At 31.4% G+C, this 18,488-nt stretch overlaps 1 protein-coding gene across 4 annotated transcripts in view; it reads right to left on the bottom strand.

Annotated features, from left to right (window-relative positions):
• Window positions 1-11,493, bottom strand: part of LOC145334254 (uncharacterized) — a 120,233-nt gene extending 108,740 nt beyond the window's left edge. The window contains exon 1 of one of the 4 annotated variants that reach the window (XM_080179634.1): window positions 11,218-11,493. The gene's annotated coding sequence lies outside the window, so the exon portion shown is untranslated. The remainder of the gene's footprint in view (window positions 1-11,217) is intronic. The other 3 variants (XM_080179632.1, XM_080179631.1, XM_080179630.1) reach the window with 3 other exon arrangements.
• Between the last annotated feature and the right edge of the window lie 6,995 nt (window positions 11,494-18,488).

Below are 18,488 nucleotides of genomic sequence, written 5' to 3'. Positions count from 1 at the left end.
ACTTTCTAATAGAAAGAATGTTTTCTTTTAATATTTATGTTTAAACTGCTAAAACATAACTTTGGCTAAATTGTATAAATATAACTACATGCATACATAGATATTATTATCATTGTTACATTCATAAATTTAGATAAAATTTCTAACGGTATTTAACAACAAATCTTAAGTAATTTTTATTTATTTCTTTGCAAACTAAAACATTAGCAGTCGCCATTCTATAATAAGGGTGTGTCAAATGCCCCCCTCAAACTTTGAAACCCCACAGTTTAACCCCATCAAAATTTTAACAATACATTAGATAACCCCTCTCAAATCTATAAAACTTTCATAAAAAAAGCTTGGGGGTCCTAGGCAATCGCAACGGAAAATTTTTTTAAAAAAGGATGAGAGCTAACTCTTTTTTGGCCTTTTTAGAGATCTTTAGTAACTCTACCCTATTAGAACATGAAAAATTGTATTAACCGGGATGACAACATCCATAAAAGCGAAGCACTGAAACTGTAGGACAAACGGACATTAACACTTGTATAGTGTCTGAACTGAATAATCAGAATATAAAAGTATAAGATTTGAAGCAAAATTGTAAGTAAATTTGTTGAAAAACTGCTTGATACAGGATAATGTTTATGAACATACTTACATCTTTAGGACTTGATTATTGAGTTGCTTCGCTTAAAATATTGTTCTTTGTTGTCCCAGGAATCAATATACCAAAAATCAGATAAAACGGATAATTAGATCACATAAAAATTTGTTGTTAAAAAAGAAGAAAAATCAACATGTTTAAATTGGACGTACGGACATTCTGGTAATGATTATAGAGTTGCTACGCTTTCTAAATCGTACCTAACTACTACAGTAATCACCATGCAAAGTTTGAAATCGATAGGACAATTCTAACATGCCTAAATTAACGAATAAAAGCTAACTATCTCGGACGGACGGACGTACGCACCGACCCTAATTATAGAAAAGCTTCGCTTTTAAAAATGCACATGAATACAGTCACATAAAGTTGCACAGTTGAAAATTATGTCTACACTATAAAAGCGCAGCTACTCTTTATCTATGATAAACATGTTTGTACGTCCGTCCCACAAATTTTCACTTGATTATTACAAATAAAATCATTCAATGACTATGCAATGCAAATGTTGTATAGCTGTTTATAATAATAACTTTAAAAATAATAATACGACTATAAACTATATTTCATACTAGTGGCTACGCCTCTAGAGGTCTTTAGTGGCACTTTATTTTTTTTATTTCGTGTCTATATTGCGTTCAAGTCTCTTGAAAATTAAACAAATATTTGGGTCTATGGTTCGTTCAAGTCTCTAGAATTTTTTTTATAATTTTTTTGTGTTTTCTCTTGGGAGGGAGGTGGTACCCTCCTCCAATAGTTATAAACCTTCCCGGGACCTGTGAGAGGCTACCCAGTTACAGACAAACAGACATCCTTTTACTTTACTATAAGTATAATAGCTGCACAGGGTTATGTTATTTAATTGGAATGCTTCGCTTGTTTGGATGATGTAATCCTTGTTAAGCAAAGGCGAGGCAACTTATAATGTCGACAATTAGATGACAACAAAAGTTGGTTAGGGTGTTGGTGTTCCTTCAGTGCCGCACAGACATTACTATTAGTTAGTTAAAAGAACATAATGTCATTGCGTAAACTGCATCTTTAGCATCCTTTTTGGCTTTAATCACATAATTAAACATAAAAACCCACTTTTTTAACGACATTTTATTTAAAAATTTTATGCGGAAGATACACCCTAGATGTTACCTGGCAGGGAAGGGACATTAGACTATACGTTGTACTGGTATCAAAAGTTTTATATACACAATATCTCATTCCTTTGTGCAAAAACATTTGGTATTTTTGTTTCTTGCCTTAAACCTTGATATACCTGGGTTTTGTTCCCTATAAGAGTAATAATTTTATAAAAAGAGAGAAAATTCTATGTAAATGTTTAATGGATATAAACCTTTAATGAATTTAATGTTTTTAAAGAACTATTTAAAAAATGAAAATAGATGAGCTATCCAACAAAAGCGTCATGTTGACAATTAGTTTAATGACAATACCTTCTAAAAACTTGAAATATAAATTACAAAAAAAAGAAAACGAAGTTGCCGGTTTCATCGCATTTTCACAGTAGCTTTTGAAAGGTTATTTTAGGTTATATTAGGTAAGTGTTCATGAATGCCCCGCAGGTTTTGAAAATAGGCCCCACAGGGGCTAGAAATGGGAGAAAAGCTACTGTGAAAATGCGACGAAACCCGAAACTTCGTTTTCTTTCCATGATACAAATTCTCTACTTGCTCATAATTCCCCCTGCACCCCTGGTTTATCTCTGATTGAATAATCAATGGAGCGAGGGTAAATTTTAGGTATCAAAATGTGATCTAGGCTGAGTCTACAGTCTTCATATTTACTATTATAACAGCTCAGTATGGGCTATACAAGGTTAATATTCATTTGTTATGAAACAGTTTCAAGTGATAAGAAAATTAAATCTTGCTGTTGCCTTAAAATGGAATCTTTTGACGTTTTTAAAATAATACCTAATAATATTTTAGATTACAGCTAAATCATTTTTGTGCCATATGTTAAAGAATTGTATTTTTTTGTCTTATATTTTTTTAATATTACTTAATTGAAATTTTGTACATTATTATTTCATCTGGCATTGAAAACGTTTGAGATAAATTGAAAATATTTTTTCGATCATGGCTTCGAAAAAGAGGTGAATTCTTTAAAAAATTTGCCTCAGTAAAATCATTTTGCCCCACTAAAATCAGTGAGGCTCGCTAAAAATTTACAGTGGATAATTTTGCCTCACTAAAATTTTAGTGAGGCAAAAGTTTTTTTAAGAATTACTCTCTGATTAATATTAGAATTAGATTAGAACCGGTTCTCAGTCATATTGAAAAATCTTGCATAGCCTCGTATCACAGACAATGTTCCACGAATATTAAAATGAAAATATAATATAAATACCAGTTTTGTTAGCAAGAGCCTTCAGCGTAAAGCTATCTATAATACGGTAAGATAAATAACTATTCTTATTGGATAATTCCATTAAGAATGCATATTAAAAAGTTGACAGAATGGAGGGAAAGAAGTATTTCTTCAAAGGCCGTCTCTACAATATAAATTTTACGTTTTTATGGGGTCACCAAAATGAAGCAACTCCTTAAATGGATTTCATAGACCAGATGATTCAAATAGTCTACACATTGGTTTTAGCGTCCAATTATAAATTTTATCACACCATTCGAAGAGGATAGCTTAGGCTTAAGTTTAAGTGTTATTACATATGTAACACATTCAAAAACCACAAGTCTATAGTTTATAAGTTGACCAATGTTATTACAAACAATATAACAAATAGTCAAAAAGATTTTAAAAATCTGGTTTTTATTTTTTTTATCAGTAATAAAAACTTTGGTACAGTAAAGAAAACCTTCGGTGGGATAACTTTTCTATAAATTAATTTAAATCTACAGAAGGGTTAATTATGTTTGTTGTAGGTGCGTGCACATTAGTCTATTGTCTTATCCCTTTAGATTCCCGATTTTAATCCCAAAAAAATGAAAAAAATAAAGAAAAACTGCACATAAACACCTAAACTTTTAAAAGAATAAGTTAACCCTTATAATAAAGTAACATGATGTGTGTTTGTCTTTTTGTACAGAAGGATCTCGGTAACCGCTGAACCGATCGGGTTCTCCTTAAAAGGGTTGCTTCTCATAGGTTTCGGGAAGGTTAATCACACTTTTTTGGGGGAGGGTACCACCACCCTCCCAAGAAAAATCGCCCCTTTTAAAATTTTTTTTAACTAAAATAAAAAATTGGGGGGGGGGGGGAGTACTCCCCTCCCCCAAATTTTTTTAAAACTTTTTCTTTTAAAGTCTAAAATAATAAATAGGATTATCAAATTGGACTCTCCCCTCTTTAAGTGCCCCTAGAGGCCTCTAGGGACGTAGCCGCTAGTTTAAAATACAGCAAACAATCTTATAATTACTAGAAGATAGTCCAAATGATAGCAATAATAACTATTGCGTAGCTTCGCTACTTTTAACTATAGTAAGTTTGTAAACACACCACTTAATATTGATTGACCAAGTATAGAAAATTTAAATTGACCCCATTTAAGGTTTTAATCATTATATCAACCTATGTATATAGGGTTGGGCCGGATATCCGGTCTGGCCGGTTATCCGGCCATTTTCAATATCCGGCCGTACAGGATATTAAAACTATCCGGTTTCATGATATCCGACTGATTTTTGACGCCGGATATCCGGTTATCCGGCCGGATATTCGGTAAATTGCCGGATATCGAACGTTGGCCAGATATCCAGCCGGAACCAGATATCCGGCATTAAAAATCAGCCGGATATCCGGTATCCGGCCTAAAAAGTATCCGGCCCAACCCTAGATAGTAATGGATATATTATTACTTTGATATTACACCAGATTTTTGTGTTCCCTAACAAAGTGAAACTCGCAGCGGGCTAAAATATCGATAACCCCATCCAACCCATCCCCACCATCCTACACAATGATTTCGAAGGTGCTTTGACTTTAGTGTCAGAACCTAAATTAAGACATAGTTCATTTTATTACCCTAGGTTAGGTAACTTCATTTCACTTTTCAATAAAATCTAAAATGCAGCGGTTTTTGAGAAAATTAGATTTGAAAATTTCAAGTTAAATTTTCATCCCCTAGGAGTTATCGCATAATCATGACAAGAAAAGCAGAGATTATTTATTTAAAATTTTGAACAACTTTGCTTTTATAAAGTCTTTCATAAAACATCTCTTTATATGATTTATTTAAGGCTGAATTTCCGTGACCTTAGCAAAGCAACTGATAAAAATGGCCATTAATTAACTCCCTTCAGATTTCGTTTTATGAAGAACTTTATAAAAGCAAAGTTGTTCAAAATTTTAAATAAATAATTTTTGCTTTTCTTGTCATGATTATGCGATAACTCCTAGGGGATGAAAATTTAACTTGAAATTTTCAAATCTAATTTTCTCAAAAACCGCTGCATTTTAGATTTTATTGAAAAGTGAAATAAAGTTACCTAACCTAGGGTATTGAAATGCACTATGTCCCAATTTAGGTTCTGACACAAAAGTCAAAGCACCTTCGAAATCATTGTGCCTACAATTCATTGCCAGACAGAAAATTTTGCCTTTAATTTGGCTTAAGATTTTTTGCCATTGTCCAATCCTAGTAAACCACTATTTCTTTAATAAGAACATTTACAGAATAATATTGTGGATGTGACACTGAAAATAATAATTAATTAAGATAAACATCTATTTTCAACTGGCAGAAAAGTTAATGGCAAATGAGTAATTTTCAGTTGCTCTTACTCATAAGATTTCTTTATGAATTTAGTTGAAATTATTAATAGGTCATAAAATCATAAAAAGTAGTTTCAGAAACATTACTTTTTCTCATCTCTCCCTTTAAAATCATATTTTGTAAAAAGTAATCAGTGATTTGTAGGAGATTCTTCACCAACAAAATCAGAAGACGTGATAAATAGCATCCAAGTATGTAATTATATTTCCATATAAAATAAGTTAAAGAGTAGCATCTCTACTTAAAACAATACATCCATATATTTCAAAATCTAATATAGGTCCAATCTTGTTAGAAGGCGTTAATAAATCTTAACAATGTTAAACTACACAGGCATATAGGGATTCTTAAATTTCAACTGAGTCAATTTTATCCACATAAACGAAGTCGCAAGAGGTTGATTTGCAAATTTGAACTAAAATGAGTCATTTAAATTGTTTACTGATAAAGTCAAATGTTAATTTTATGAATGACGACCTTCAGACAACCAGCCATTTGTTTTCCTTACCTATAACTATACTCTTTAAAACAGATCTATAGTATAGATGTATATACAGACATCTAACTCCCTTCCTTTTTCAAAGACCTCTTTCGTCTGCTCCTAAATTATTTTCTGCTCCTTGGCTGTGCATACAGTTATTTAACCCTTTTTCCCTCTAGTATTTTACTCTAATCTCTTTAATGTGTTTAGTTATTTTTTTGGTAATTTTCTTGAGATTGAATATCTTTTCACGTGTTATTTAGAATTTGTATAAAAAAATATACTTTACAAATCCAAAAAGACCTGACAATTTTAAACTTATTTAAAATTTTGATTAGTGATTCCCAAAGTTGTTAAATATACGATAACACAGTATAATTCAATCATTGGGTAGACTAAAATTTTCATCTCTTACAGCTGTGACCTATTAAATTTAAAATATCATATAAGGTCTTGTATATCTTAGATGTATGAGGTGTCATGAATTTTAATAAAACTTGTTTAGAATATTTAAGAAATGCTATTTTTGCTTGGATCTTAAGGGATAGGACAGTGAACGATAAATTGATATACATTCTTCAAGGATTATGAAATTATTGGTTAATTAGTTTAGACAAAAATGTATCCCTTCTGTAGCTTAATTTATTATTTGTTGAAAAGTTAGAACACTGCTAGTTTAGACCAATAAATGAAATTTCAATAAAAGTACCCAAAGTTTTTACGCCAACTAATATATTCTAAAACTTTTGGTACCAGTGTAAATTACAGTCCAATGTCCCCTCCCATACTTTGTTTTTGTAATGCAACTCTATAATTCACTTTGTCCGTCTGTCAGTTTGTCATTCCGTCTGTAACTCTATAGGGGAGATGTCATTTTCTCAGTTGCTATTAAAGATATACAGCTGAAAGTTTCAGTGAAAATTCAAAAATTATATGCGCACTTATTCCATAAATTTTTTGTCCGATCATGCTTTAAATGTATTGTCATGCTTTTTTCTGATTCTTCCTCTTTGTTATGACAATTGAAAATCTGCGCTATTTTGGTCCGTTTCTCTATTTCATAATTTGTCCATGATTCACTTCTTATGGATGTTGTCATCCTTGTTTTTAAGGCTCAGTGGGGTTTAAAAAGGTCCAATTGGTGTTATTGAAAATAACCAAATGTCTAAAGTATAATTGACATCTCAAAAACTCACCTTTTGACACCTGTCTTTTTAAGTATTGATATTAAATATTGATTTACACATTTTGATATCTCTGTTATGTATAAATTCAAAAAAGGTTAGGTATTTTATTATTTCTTTGTTTGTGGACGGATTTCAAAATAGTACTTCAAAAGCTGTGCAATTTGATTGCGTTACGTCAAATTCAGTAATAGAAAGTAGTAAGGCTTTTGTCTGAAGCAAGATATCTCTGAAAATACGGGTCATTCTTAGTTGTAGCTTTCAAGGAAGCTTTATGAATATCTTGGGGTGGTTTCGTGATTCTCCCCTCCTAGAGGTTAGAGCCAAAGTAACTAGTAGGTTAATATATAATATATATTTCTATTCTTTTAGGTTGGCCATAATTTTGATGTAAAATAAATCAGAGAAGCTTATTTTTAAACAAAAATGTAACTTCAATCAATTTTAACCCAACCCAATTTTCCTCCCATTGTACAAAAAATACTTTTCTAAAAAAATGAATAATATATGAATATTTATTTTTGGAAATAAAATGATTTTAGAAAAAGCAACTCCTACTCAAGTTATGTTAAATATAATTTCTATTAGTGGAACATTAGTTTAAAAATGATAGTGGCTACTCTTAAAATTACTATATCCGTCTGTTTGAACGTCCTTTATTCTAAACTAGCGGCTATGCCCCTAGAAACCTCTAGTGGCACTATACTTTTTTTTTTTTCAATAATACGATACCCATCTATGTTGCTTTCAAGTCTCAGCGATACCTTGCTAAGTTGCGTTCAAGTCTTTAAATGTAAAAAAAATTTGTTTTTTGTGATTTCTCTTGGGAGGGTGGTGATACCCTCCCCTAAAATAGTTATAAACCTTCCCGTTACAAGAAGCTACATTGTAAAGGAGAATCATATCGGTTCAGCGGTTAGCGAGATCCTTCGCTACAAACATACACAAACACAGACAAACAGACATCCTGTTACTTTAGTATACGGATAAAGCCTGAGATATTAATTGGGAGATGAGGGGAGAAATAACCTCTGTTAGATAATAGGCACATTCAAATGCCTTTTAGGCATTTTATATTTTTTAAACTTAAATATTAAAATGCTTAAAACATATGAAATAACTTTTTAAAAATCAATCTGCTTATGGATTTTGACAACCTTGTTTATATGTTTCAAATATTTAAATTTATAAAACGAAAATCAATTAAGAAAGCAATATGAATAAATGGGAGCGTTCTGGAAACAGTACAGGAAAAGGTTCAGTTTTAGTTGTTTATCGCATCGTATTTTAGACAGCTTTCCGCGGATATTAAATAAAAAAATAAAGCTGGAAATCAGTTTTGTTAGACCAAGTGTCCGAAGGCTCGGACTATTAAAACTGGTATAAATTGTATGATCTTTTATTTTAATATTCGTGGAAAATTTTCATGTATTTTTTATCAATCATACGAAACTTTTACAGAATCTTAAATTAATCAGAACTGCAAACTTTTTGTTTTCTTCGGGTAAGACAAAATTTGAAACATAATGATTTTGGGTAGCAATTATTTTTTTCACTGTTGTCCTATCCCTATATCCTTGCATGCAGTTGATATTGTGTCTCAATGTCAATTTTCTACACCTCATACTCGCCAAAACAGGGATATGAATTCTGAAGATAATAATTGGCAGAATTAGGATCCGTTAAAACAGCTAAGTTAGAAATTTCGGTAAGGGGGAGAAAGTCAGTCAAAAATCATCCACGTGACGTCATAAAATGAGGGAGATGAGAGAAACACAAGGGAAAGAAAACCACTAAAAAAGAGATGGATAATCCTTCATTTTTATGACGTCACGTGGAACATTTTTGAGTGACTTTCTCACCCTACGAAATTTCGTTCCATAAGTTTCATACAAGCTTTGTTTTTGATAGGGCGGGGTGCCTAGATTTTCTATGAAAAAAGTTAAACAACCCTTTCTCAAAAGAAACAAAATAAAATTTTGTGGAGTTCTAAATATGTAATAAAATGACAAAGTACAATATTATGCAGTAAAACAACAAATTTAATCTCAATATGAACTAATTAGATATTTATTGTAATTAATTAAAAAATTATACCAGTTTTGTTAGACACGAGGGGCTGAAGGCCAGGGCTAACAAATCTCGAATAAACTTTATGATTTTTATTTTAATACTTGTAGAAAATTGTCTGTAACACGAGACAATACCTGATTTTTCAGTATGACAGAGAACCGGTTTCGAGGTCATAATGGAATAATAGTTTAGAGCAATTATTGGAAATATAAATAAAATAAAATATTAGAAGAAGTCCAGTTTTATTAATTTAAAGTATATTTGTCTATTTCTGTGTTTTTTCCTATAATTTTATTACATCATACTAAAAAACAAACACACACACACACACACACTAACACTCACAGGAAAACATGAATTACATCAATGGATATATTATTACTTTGAACTTACACCAGATTTTCATGTTCTCTAATAAAGTGAAATTTGCTGCAGGCTAAAATAACAATTCCTCTCTTCCATCCACTTAACCCCCTCCCCTGCTATTGGATGATCAAACTTACCAATAAACGAGTTCTATGTTAGCAAGCTAAATTTATGCCTGTTTTTCACCTGTCATAATACCCACATATATTCTACATCCATTATAACATCACGTAAATTTTTTTCCAAAAACAAATCGACATGTTGAAAATGGACATACAAACTTTTGATAATAGTTTTATAGTTGCTACGCTCTATTAATTGTACCTAAGTATTAAAGGAATCGTGAAATAATAGAACTCGATTCAAAGAAGATGTCTAAATAAACTATTAGGGGTCATTAAACAAACATACATACAAACACATTCACAAGAAAGGCATATAGAATAGTTTTGCATTAAAAATTCACTCACACACATACATACACGCATAAAAATTCAAATAAACTACTTAAATCATGAAATAGATCATGCAAAATTGTATTGCCTAAAATATTACAAATTTTCATGACAATACCTGCCATTTTCTTAAGCTGATGCACTAATAAATAATGTTTATTCGTTTGTCTGTAATTCAATGCCTTTTTACACAGTATCAAGATATTGAAAGAAATTGCAAGTATTGCAGTTCCACAGATCTTATTTTACAAACACGCACATACAGATACTTGAATACGTATACTTTATTGCAAATAATCCTAAAACCCAAAAATTCGCATTTCTTTTGGCACAAGCTTTACATTCAAAATTACAATTGCCAAAAATGTGCAAAAAAATTCTTAATTAGTTTCAAAGGGGAAAAAAGTACTTTTCTATTCTTAAATATTTCAAAAATGATTTTTTATGTTTAAAACAATTAAAGTATTATAAAGAAGTAATGAACGTGTCCTAACTATTGTGATTTTGTTTTAACCCATTCGTGACGAGCTCCCAAAGTTCAAAGTTTTGATTCACCGGGCTTCGACAAAATAGACTTTTTCAATAATTACTCAACAGAAATAAAAAAGTAAGGTGTCATATTAAAGATCTTACTATTTTTGTTCATATTGTTCTTTTTTTACCCCAAAAATAAGAAGTCTACAAAAACCGATTGCATATCTAAATTCTTTGGATCGTTTTACATCTTCTACTTACTAAAAGCACCGACTAGCTATTTTTTTTAAAATCACTAAAGTTAGGACACAACAGATGGAGTATCTTTGCTATTTAACATTGTTTTACATAACAAATTACAATATTACTAATATAATTAGAGAATCTTTAAGCTTACATGTATGCCCATTAATTAATAGTCGAAATCTATGATCAAGTTATTATGTACAAAAAAACCTTCCAAAATATTTATAAAAATCCATTAAATACAATTTTATTTTTTACATTGACATCTGAAGAGAGCAACAATGCTTGAAATAATTTGTAATATCTAAATAAATATGTAAAATTCATTTTTTGTGAATTGAGCTCTTGTTATCTAGATTTTCTAAATTAAATAATAGATGAGAAAGACGAATTCAATTGAGATTAATAATAAAATTAAAATGTACCGTCAGATTTTATATTTAGTACAGCTGCGCTTGTTACAAAATACTCAAACTTACCCGCACAAGAAATAATAAAATCCGCAAAAAAAATATGCAAAAAAAATGTACAAATACACTAACCTCTTTTTCTTGAGTTGACAATTTGATTACAAATCACTTAGATGCACGACTTAGTTAGCCCCCTCCTGACCTTTCTATAGTTGACAATGTCAAATATGAGCACAGGTGTTTGAGCGCGCTAGACTTGATTCACTGATCAAAATAGATTACTACTACACGGCTTTCTTAATCTCTCTCTCTCTCTCTCTCCCTCGAAGTATGACCAAGCAAGCAATAGTAGTAGTATAAGATATATACACCGTGTGTGTGAGGTGGTTGAGAGCGCAATGATGACTGACTCATCTGTGGGCATGAACCAGTCCCATTTTGGGTATGTGTGTATGATGGCTGATTGTCCCCCTTCTCTCTCTCTCTCTCCCTACCTATCTCTATCTCTCTCTCTTTCTCTCTCTCTCTCTCTCTCTCCTTCTCTCTCTATCTCTCTCGTTTTGCATCACCTATTTTTCTCTCTCATCTAATTTCTTTAATTTTTTTTTTCATTTAAACTCTTTTTTTTCTCCCCCTTCTCTTTCTCGCTCGCTTTCAACTCTCTTTCTTTCTCTCTTTGTCCCTGTCCCTCTCTCTCTCTCTGTCTCTCTCTCTTTTTCTCTTTTTCCCTCTCTCTCTCTATATATATATATATATATCTCTCTCTCTCTCTCTCTCTCTCTCTATCTCTATCTCTATCTCTCTCTATCTCTCTCTCTCTCTCTCTCTCTTTATCCCTCTTTCTCTCTCTGTCTCTCTTTCTATCTCTCTCTGTCTCTCTCTCTCTCTCTATCCCCCTCTCTTTCTCATTTTTTTATTATTTTCATTATCTACTTTTTCTCTTTTCACATTTACTAAAAATTTCTTCTATCTATCTTTTATCTCTCTTTTTCTCCATCCTTTTTAACTTTTTCTTTAATACTTTTTAAATTTTTTTTGCTGTTTTATGTCTCTTTTTCAACTCTTTTAGTATTTTTCTTCTCTCTCTCTCTCTCTCTCTCTCTCTCTTCATTTGTGTTTGTCTGTATATCTGTCTGTGTGTATGCAAGAGTTTTGATTTAAACAGGTGGGAGTTAAGCGCCCACCATAGCCGTATTATCAAATATTCTAGAATATTCCAGGGCAGAAAAATATAAGAATATAATAAGTTGAATTATTATGACAAGCAAAAAATTGTAGTAAATTTAGATTGCTAACATGGAACACGTTTATTGGTAAGTTCATTCATTCAGTAAGAGGCGAGAGGGTGGGGTAAAGGTGGTGGAAGGGGGAAATCGTTAGTTTGGTACGCTGCGTGTTTCACTTTATTAGAGAACATGAAAATCTGGTGTAAGATCCAAGTAGTAATATATCCATTTGAGGAGAATATTACATACTAGTTGCTTCGTCCCTAACCTTTAGGAGGTAGGGCCTTGGAGATAAGGAAAATAGCCTAAAACCATCCTGAGACAGTTATAATACTTTTCTGAAAAGTAGAACTTATATTTTCCAGATATAAAACTTCAGACAAAAAAATCTTAATACTTTATATCATAAGAAGATGGATAACTGACTTATAGACCTACCAAACTCATAGAAGACAATTTATTATTGTGTCACATCATCACATGAATCATTATTCTAAAATTAAAGTTTATAGGTTTATATTTTGATGTAAACATTGTTAATTGATATCCTATTATATAAAGTAGTAAGCTTTTTATGTCTGTAGCGAAGGATCTCGCTAGCCGCTGAACCAATATGGTTCTCCTTTACAGTGAAGCTTCTTATATGTTCAAGGAATGTTTTTAAGTATTTTGGAAGAGGGTATCTTCACCCTCCCTATAAAAAATACCCCCCCCCCCTCCTCTCCAACAAAAATATTTTTTTTTTTTTACTTTTTCTTTTTAAATCTCAAATTGAAAATGAGGGAAGCGGGTCGACTTTTCCCCCTCGCTTAGAGGCTTCTAGGGTCGCAACCACTAGTTGTTGATAAAATGTTTAAAATAGACGCTCAAAATTTTAATATTGTGTTACAGACAAACCTAAATATAGAAAAATTTTATTTTGTTTTGTTTCTATCACTGATCCTGCATGTCCATAATTTTATTTGTATATTCGTTTAGTAATACGTCGCTGATAGCTCATAAGTTCGAGAAAACTTATTTCTCTTTTACTTTTTTTTCATCTCTCCTTCTCTCTGTCTCTTTCTCTCTCTCTATCTCTCTCTCTCTCTGTCTCTCTCTCTCTCTTTCTCTCTCTATATCTCCCTCTCTTTCTCTCACACACTCTCTCTCTTTCTCTCACACTCTCTCTCTCACTTACACACACTCTCTCTCTCTCTCTCTATTTCTTTCTCTCTCCCGCCCAAAATTTCTGTCGAAGTGATTGCTTAAAGCCAATGGTTTATGGAATATATTTCTTGAAAAACTGCAAAAAAAATTTAAGGGTGATAACTTGCATGAAAGCTATTGTCAACAAATCAAACATAAAACTAACTTTTTCAATTATTGAGTATCAACGCTTTTTTTTACAGCTATAAAAAAATTAAATATGAATATGAATAGGAATGAATATGCAATATGAATTTACCGTGTCATTACAGGAATCTTTAAAATACAGTAGAATCTGACAACATCAACATGTGTAAATTTTCGGTAAGAATTATGCATTATGCAGTGCGTCCGGAGTCTTGCCTTGAAAATATGATGACTAATTGTATTTTTCCAAGATGTAAAGAGTGGCCAGGTTTTATGCTATTATAATTAAATATGTAATATTGTATGATACACTCAGTGATCTAAATATGGCATAAAGCAACATTTGCCCAAAGACAGGGTTCATTTTTCATAAAACCATTAAATTTAAAGAATAAAGGTAGTAAGACAAGAGAGGTAATGTCTGATTAAGCCAATAGAACAATCCTATCATAACCTAAATCTCATTGGTTGAAATTGTGTACACATTTCATTACGAAGGCATGTTTTTTTTCATTTCATACATAGATAAAAGTCAGCTGTAAACAATATCATTTCTTAATACAAAGCTTTACTGAATCAAACTTACTTACTAAAAATTTTTGTCATAAATGAGAAAGCTTCAAACAGAGGTGGATTCTTTTTTTTTAAAATAGGCTCGCTACTCGCTGGTGAAGCAAAATTATTTTTGTAAAAAATCCTCAAAAATCGCATACAAAATCTATAAAAATTAAATAAAATCATTAAATGGTTATTAACATATGATTTTGTTTAATTTTTGTAGATTTTTAATAAGCTTTTGGATGATTTTTCACAAAAATAATTTTGCCTCACCAACGTGTAGCGAGTCTATTTTTTTTAAAGAATCCACCTCAGCTTTAGTCGAAAGTAAACAATACTATCGTCTGCAAATAATGTTCCTTTTAAGATTTGACGAAAAATCATGTCAGAAGCGTAATCTAGATATAGTATGTCTATTCATTTATAGTAAACTAGTTGGCATAACTGTTCGTTTGTTTGTTCTTATTTTAAAGTCTCTAAACTACTTCGCTGAAGTTTTTAGGACTTTCTGGAAAGCCGAAAATAACCAATTTAACAGTAATGGTAGGTAGAAGCATACTTACATAAAAACCTAAATAACTTAACTTAACCCAACCTAACTAATTTGTATTGTGTATAACAGTTGCCTAGTCATTAGATGAAATTCTATGTTTACTAAAATCAATGATACCAAAATAAATTTTCAGAACATATGTCCATGTTCGTCCATGCATTTCACTTAGTCAATAGTGGGCTTGTTACTTAGAATTTCTTAACTTAAATGTTGGAATATTAGCAGGACTACAAATCCACAAAGTAATATAAACAAAATATCCGTTAATTTAATATAATCTAGTTATTTCAAGAGATAGCAAGACAATCAAATAGAATCTCTTTTTAAAAGCGAAGCTTTTCTATAATTAGGGTCGGTCCGTCCGTCCATCCGTAACGGATAGCTTTTTTCGTTAATTTAGGCATGTTAGAATTGTCCTATCGATTTCAAATTTTGCATGTTGATTCCATTTTCAACATGTTGATTTTTTTACTTTTTTAACAACAAATTTTTATGTGATCTAATTACCCGATTGATCGGACTTTTGGTATATTGATTCCTGGGACAACAAAGTATAATGTAATAAGCGAAGCAACTCTATAATCAAGTCCTGAAAATGTAAGTATGTCCATAAACATTATCCGAAATCAAGCAGTTTTTCAACAAATTTACTTACAATTTTGCTTTGACTCTTATACATTTATATTATGATTATTCAGTTCTGACACTATACAAGTGTTAATGTCTGTTTGTCCTACCATTTCAGTGCTTCACTTTTTTGGATGTTGTCATCCTTGTTTAAACAAGGACAATTACGTCAAATAGTATCATAAGCAATATATACAGCTAACCATTGAGAGTAATTTTCTTTTTCGACTAGCATCTAAGGGCTTAATATTTGAAGGGGTCAGAAAAAATAGCCCTAAACCAACCGACGGCTTAAATCTAGAATTAAAATTGCCCAAAATTATACTAAGACTTATGTAAAGTGTCCCTAGAAAACAGAACTTTTATCAATTCAGTAGTTATTGAAATCATAAACTTCAGACAAAAAGCCTTACTTCTTTATTTTATTGGATTGAAGGATTAGTTGCAAAAAAATGGAAATACATTTCATTATCGACAAAAATACAGATATACAGACAAAAAGACACTACCTGTTATAGAGTAGTTTCGATACTAACCTACAAATGACTAAGGCCAGCTTAGTTTTATTTTGCTAACCTTTTAGAATATGTGGGGGTGGTATTAGTCACAATCATAGCATTTTTTGCAATGTTGCAAATATTTAGCATATCAAAAGAGAAAGAGACAATTAAAAAGAAAATCATCCAAATTTCGAGATAAAATGTTGTACATATTGGTTTTTACAGTAAGGCTTTGAAACCGATTATTATACGATGGATTAGAACCGGTTTTCATCAATATTGATTAATCATGTATAGCATCGTATTGCAGACAATTTTCCACGAAAATGAAAACAAAAATCATTAAACTGGTTTCATTTTTTGATTTTTCATTTCATAATTTTAATATCCGCGGAAAGCTGTCTATGATAGGATGTGATAAATAACATTTAGGATCGTGGAAAGAAAACGAAGAAGCGGGTTTCGTCGAATTTTCACAGTGGCTTTTCTCCTATTTCTAGCCCCTGCAGGAACTCTTACCCTGCGAGGCCAATTTTCTAGCATTGCGGGCCAATCATTTACAATTTACGTATCCTTACCAAAATAAAATAACCCATTAAAAGCTACTGTGAAAATACGTCGAAGCCCGCTACTTTGTTTTCTTTCCATGATCCAACTTTTATCTTTAGAATTTTTGTCTCTGTATATAACCATAAATGTTTAATCAAAAATAGTTTTACTTATCTCGTTATTAAAAATCATTGATGAACGTCCTGTGAAGTTTTAAAATCTTTTTCAACGCCAATTTTGAAGAAACGAAGCTAAACTATAATTCTTATCTGACATGTTGTTTATTTAAAGTGTGTTGATCTGTAATACTCTGTCAAAGCTCGTTTGCCTATGTACTAAAGTAGCTTAAGAGAAAGCTTTGCTATTTTAGTCCTAGGTGATGGTATCTTTTATTAAATCTTAAGGAAAAGCTACTTGACTTAACCTCATAATTAGGTTTTATTGTTATTCCAATGTTTGTATATTTTAATATCTAATTTATTTTCAAAGCTTTCGGTTTATTTTCTCAGCTCCTAGAAAAGATAGACAGCTGAAACTTTTTGTTGACATTTCCAACAATATGGAGCATAATTAAGTATAAAACTAGACATTTCTTTCAATCAGACTACTTTTAAGCAGGTTTTTTGCTATTTTTTCACAATTTTCCCCATGTCTTTAGTGTTTTTGGTCCGTTTTGCAAAGTTTCTGTGGATAATAATATCAAAATCAAATTTCCCTGTGTTTTGAGCATCCAGTAAGTAATTTATGTGACCCTCAGTCTGTCAGTCATTGTACTGAAATATAAATATTAAGAAATTAAAAATAAATGTTGAAAAGGTTTCGTGATTCCCCCCCCCCCCCTAATATTCTTGTTTTTGATATTTAATCTTTTAATTCTTATACATATTTTTATATATGCTTCGCTACTTATGGATGTTGTCATCCTTGTTTTGTTACATAAAGGAAATGACAAATATAAAAGAATGACTCAACTAGTAAACTAAAAATATAAAATTAAACATGACAAACAAAGATTTAAAAGTATGGATATTTTTGTATAGAATGAAAATTTGGCATCGTAATATAAACAGCTTTCCGCGGATATTAAAATACAAAATCATAAGATTAAAACCAGTTTTGTGAGACCAGCGGGACCGAAGGCCCCGGATAACAAAACTAGTATTAATTCTTATGGTTTTATTTTAATTTTCGTGGAAAATTGTCTGTATTGCGATGCTAAACATACATGATTGATCAGTATGACTGAGAACTGATAATCCAACGGATATTAATCGGTTTGGAAGCCATACTGGAAACAAACTTATTAAAAGTAATAGGTTTGCTTGCCATACAGACAAATAAGATATCAATCTTCCGCGCGTTTTCTTTTGTCGCGCCATTTTTCAGTCTATATTGTCGACTTTTCCTAATGTATAAATTAAGAAACAAAGAACAGTTATTTTAATCTTATGATTGTACATTTTTATATTTGTAGAAAGCTGGATATAATACGATGCTAGACATAGTTTTTTTGTATGGATGAGAACCGGTTCCTATCCACCGGATTCGAATGAATACGAGAATAAATTTTTAATATTCATAATTATTTAATGCATTGGATATCATAACATACAATTAATTTGATTGTGAAAAAGTTAGAGCTGTGAAGTTGCTGCTTTCATGTTAATCTTGCTTTCAATAGGCGGACATCTTATTGCAGAATCTAACATTTTCAGATCCAGATTTATTAGCCTTTCCTGAAAATAAATATTGCTGTAAATTTTATTGTACAAGTATTAATTTATTAAAAGGTTCGCCCAGCACTTTGTGGGAAAGAACCAATATTAACTATGATAAAGGCAGGACTCGGCAGCCGCGCTTCAGCCGCTGCTAAGTCTCATATATAAACCTGTTTGGGGGCTTTGAAATTTTTTTGTAAGGAGGGATTTTCAGTTGATTTTTAAAATTGTAAAAGGTTGATTTCCCTGAGGCTTACAGGCGGATGACGCACGGCAGCCGAGCCCTGGTAAAAGAAAACGATTTCTTGCCGTCCATTTAAATATCTCAATATCAAACGAC

This window comes from Acartia tonsa, chromosome 12 (assembly GCF_053477335.1).
Source record: "Acartia tonsa isolate MP-2025a chromosome 12, ASM5347733v1, whole genome shotgun sequence".
In the NCBI taxonomy this organism is placed as follows: Eukaryota; Metazoa; Arthropoda; class Copepoda; order Calanoida; family Acartiidae; genus Acartia; species Acartia tonsa.
The sequence above is the reverse complement of the archived record's forward strand: the minus strand, read 5'-3'. Positions and strand labels throughout refer to the sequence as shown.